This window comes from Sciurus carolinensis, chromosome 2, assembly GCF_902686445.1.
Source record: "Sciurus carolinensis chromosome 2, mSciCar1.2, whole genome shotgun sequence".
NCBI lineage: Eukaryota > Metazoa > Chordata > Mammalia > Rodentia > Sciuridae > Sciurus > Sciurus carolinensis.
Genome location: NC_062214.1, coordinates 104,880,870 through 104,885,591, shown reverse-complemented (window position 1 = coordinate 104,885,591; position 4,722 = coordinate 104,880,870). Strand labels below are relative to the sequence as shown.

Genomic DNA, 4,722 nt, shown 5'->3' with positions numbered 1-4,722 from the left:
GAGTGCCAAGCCAGACCAGGCCACAGTCCAGGGCCAGAGTGTGTACTAAAACACCACGCCCCACATGTTGCATGACACGTTCTGATGACTCACCAACAAGTTGGGTGTTCAACTCCTCCGGGAGGGTTCTCACGAGGGCTTCTAGGTTGGTCTTCTCCTCCTGACTTTTCTATCTTCTTCAGGTCCAGGGACTCCACAGGGAACCACATGTACCTACCTGAGGAAACTCTTTCCTTGACTTCAACTCAGATGTGTGTCCCAATCAAGATTGCTTTTCCAAGATTGAGCAGTGCTGTGGAAGGTGTGTTCCGGGTACAGGTTTGAATCCCATTGCTACCATGTATTAGCCTTGTGACCTTGAACAATTTCCTTAGCATCACTCCATCGTCTCCTTGTTTTCAAAATGAAGAGAACACAAAGAGGTTGAGAATTTAAAAAGGTTTCCCACAAATAATAAGGTGGGGGTGACTTCTTGAGAAACATGCCAGTTGTGCTGAGAAAAGAAATAGTACTGGTATCACATATGTAGAGGGGGCCCTTCCATATGTATGGGGATGAGATTCATATTTCAGTAGAAAGTGTGGTGGGACACTGAGTCAGGAAAAATGACTTTATGTGTGAAATCAGAGCACCGTCTGGGATCTGGTATTTGACAACTGAGGGTCACTGTGTTGAACTGGCATAGAGAGAGGACAGTGGTGTACAGCAGGCGCATATTCTGACAACCATGGTACCTTCGGCATTGTTGGCATTGCTGGAAATGCATGTGTGGAGGAGTCTGACTCCTGGAATAAGAGGCTGCCTCAGGTCCAGGTCATCGGTTTCACTGGGGGGTGCCCACAGTGCGGGATTTGTGACTATGGGCAGGGGTAACTACTGCCAAAAAGAACGAGGCTCCTTGGAAGAAGAAAGGAAGTGCTGTGCTCAATTCCATGGAGCCATGCCCAACTGGAGTGACCCTTTGGACTGAGGAAGACTTGTGGGGGGTCTTGGAGCCTTCACAGACATTGCAGGGGCTGAGGCATTTAGGGTGCATGCTCAAGAGAATGTGAATATTTTATATTCCAAGCGAGTGAATCAGTTACATTGTAAAGTGGTTAGCAGGCTGCCTGACACATTTCAAGGGTTCCATAAACAACGCTCATTACTATTAAGCACACGTGCCTTAGAGGCCAGAGGACAGAGCAGCACTCCTTGGCAGCTGGAGCTCCCTAAGGGGAGGGCGGTGTCTTAGGAGCTGGGAGAAGAGAGTGGAATCTTTTAGCAGCCGACACATACCCAGTGACTCCAAGGAATCTCCCATCCCGGCACAGAAGTCTGACCCAATTTGCTGGGCTCTTCTCCTGAGACCCTCTGGTTCCAGCTACAAATCTGAGGCAGGAGCATCCTTCTCAGTGGCTGCAGCTAGGAGGTAAAGGGAGTGGTCCGGAGCTGCCAGAGCTGGGAGCTTTGAGCACTAGCTCATCTCCTCCAGCGCTCCCAGGGGGGCAGGAGGCTGTGAGAAAGGGAGGAGAGAGGGTGTGGGGTGCTTCTTGCGGTCAGGGAGGCCTCCCCTCCCTTGGAACACACAGCAGCCAGGTCATGGGCTCTGCTGTCGCTGTTTATCATCCTCAGTCTTAGGGAGAACAGGCCTGCATGACAGCGCTTTGCAAGTTGGAAAATTCTTTCCAAGCAAAGCCTGGGTCTGAGAATTAGCTACAGGATTTTTGGAACTTTGGAGCACAGGGTCCTGTGTAATTTCTCTCAGAAGGAGATTGACATTGGTCACTTGAGTCAGGTCAGGGTGGAGCTGCCATACTGTGCAGTTTGCACCCCTTGGTTTTCTCATTCTTTCCACCACATTCTCTGTGACTCTAAAGAAACCAGAAAGATGGAGAGTGACTTGTCGGGAGTCATCCCAGACATGGATTCTCACAGAATCTAAGAGCCCGGAGCACGAGGGGTGGCGGCAGAGGAAGGAGATGGGGACAGGTTGATGGGGAAGGTCGCCAGGGTATTTTCTAGGCAGAGCAGATGTACCAACTGAGGCATAGAACACTGAACCCTCCCCACCTGATTACAGTCTCTTCCCGCGTCTCTTCATAACATCCTTTTCCATGATACAAACCACAGAGTTCATCTTGTTTATGTGGAATTAGTGATGTGTAGAATGTGGTTTTGCCTTGGTGGCTGGAAAAAAATAGGAACAGATAGGAACCATTTTAGGCTTGTGAAAGGCCGGGTAGATACAAGGAGGCAGACTGGAGTGCAGCGGGAAGAAGCAGGTCTGGCTAGTGGCTGCTGGAGGGTCCTGGCAAGGCAAAGCACCAAGGCTTCCAGACCAGACCACAGTGGCCTCTGTGGCAGCTCCAGCTGCACCCTAACGTGTCACGCGGCTCCCCTCCCTTTTATTTAACAAAGTCCTGCACGTGCCCTTTTGCTTTAGTCTTCCACCGCCTCCTCTGCCATCCCTTCTCCTCAGTCCCACCTCCTGTAATCCCTTAGGGAACCACATAAGGATGGGAGATCCGAGAGCCCAAGGACAGTGGCTTTGCCTAGGTTCCTGCACAGCCAAGCAGGGAAACGACCTCTTCACCCCTGTATGCCTCCCTCTGCCCCCACACTGCCACCTGGCTGGAGGCCCTCCTACATGGACTCCGGAGGGACTGCACTCTCAGTGAGTGACTGAGGCCCACACAGCCCCTGCCTGTAGGCCTTAGCAACCAGTATGACACATGGGCCTGGGCCAAGTGACTGTCAATGAGCAAACAGCAAAGGGGAGTCAGGGGCTTCCCGATCTGTTCCACCACCTCATGCCTTGGCTTTTCAGACATCCTGTACACCCTTCCTGGATCCATATTCCTAATATTCCCATAGCAGCCCACTGTATTCCAAATTACTCCAGACAGGCATTCTGTCCCCCGCCCCCACAACCACAAACTCATAACCCAGCTCCATTTCCACCCAGAACTTGCCAGCTGGCTAAAGCCACTCTGTTCTTGCCCACTTCAGTGCCTCACTCAGGATGTCCACTCCATGGAAAAGCCCAGCTCCACCACAACATCTCCAGGAAGTGTTGGCCAATACTTCCGATGGGAAGGACCTCTCACCACCTCTGCTGTAATACCACACCAAATTTTAGGACCTTGGAAAAGATGTATCTTACTTGACTGGCAGAAGCTATGACTCCATTCAGGTAAAGAAAAGCCCAATCCTAGACAGGATGAAACTGAAAGACCTTGGACTGTCTCTCTGGAAGTTCTTGAAAGCCCAGCCCTGTCTACATAATTCATAATTCATCTTTTCTGAGCAATTTCCAAGTTCTGGGTACCTTAGAGCAAATGCAACAGGCAGAGCAGGACCCCTGGCCTATGTGTGTTTACATTTTGAGAAATTCCTGGAAAGTCTACAGAGCCTGCATCAGCTGAAAAGCATTTACTCAGTCCTATTGTTTCAGAAAGCTGTCCTTCCCTGGGAGCTTAGCCTGTGATATAGATGTCATGGCATCTGAAACATCACACAAACATCACTGGAGCGTGACCCTGAGCACACCACTTTCTCCCCGATTCTGGGTATCCACTCTGGTTCTTCTCAGCCACTGCCGTCTTCCTCATTCCCACTTTTCAGCACCATACTCGGGTTCCCTTTTTCCTGCTCCAACCACATGATCTCCTATTCCTTTCAACTTCTTTCAGGATTTGGAATTTAGCACCACATAATTTAGCTCTTCCTCTTAAGTGATTTAAAAGCAGGGGAGTTTGGTGGCTTTGGAGCTTTTATCAGAGAACTGGAATATTTGCCCTCCTTCTGTTAGGGTGAGTTGTTTCTAAGACATAGCTCCCCAGTTGTTCCATTCCCAACTCCAGTACTTCTTACTGTAACTAATTTCATGTGACTAATTATGGACAGTATAATGAAGTGACTTATGTCACTTTTGGGTAGGGGTGTTACAGTATGTAATATGCCATCATCTCTCACTCTTCCCTCTTGATAATCTCAGATGCCATATGTTGGAAATTACGGGAGTTCAAGATGCAATGAACCTGGATTCCTGAGTCATCCTTGAAGAAGAATCTTCCAAAAGAGTCCTGCCAACCAGGAACAGCTACAGAGGACTTTGGGCAAGAAACAAACTCTCATTAGGTTAAACCACTGAGATTTTTCCTGACCAAAACATAAATTTAGGACTAAATCCTAAATTAGTGGTATTAGTGGTATGATGTTGGAAAAATTACTTACTATATTTAGGTTTAAGATAATTCATCAATAAGAAAGGGTCAAGAGAACCTACATTTGCAGGATGGTTGTAAGAAATAAAGAGAATACTTCTGAAGTGCTTGGAGTACTGTGGAAACCAAATTTTTTCTTTATGTATGTGTGTGATCCTACATAGTAGCTTCATGTATGTTACTCTTGTTAATGGAGTATAGATTTCTTGAATAGTAGCTCAACATTATGAACCTTCTGCATTCTCCATTAAGTCTATCACAGTGCAAAGTTCATAGAATATCTCAATAACTATTTGCTAAGAAGAACAAACCATCTTGTTTTCAAAGAGGCTGTGCTCCCTCTCCATGAAATACCCCATGCCATCACTATCCATTCCTTCACACATCTTCTCCCTATACTCTCTTCCACCACCAATGCTCTCCCAAGGGCCCAGTTCTACTCTTGGGTTCCCATCGACCTGCCCTTTCAAAGTGTATTTTTGTGTATACTTGCTGCTCAGTATGTGAGTAAATG

General features: G+C 47.9%; 1 long non-coding RNA gene across 1 annotated transcript; it reads left to right on the top strand.

The window, feature by feature from the left end:
• The first annotated feature begins 1,190 nt into the window (after positions 1 to 1,190).
• Positions 1,191 to 4,299, top strand: LOC124971107 (uncharacterized). Its single transcript, XR_007106287.1, has 3 exons — positions 1,191 to 1,411; positions 2,992 to 3,175; positions 3,980 to 4,299. It is a non-coding gene; the product is annotated as an uncharacterized LOC124971107 (long non-coding RNA).
• The last annotated feature ends 423 nt before the right edge of the window (positions 4,300 to 4,722 follow it).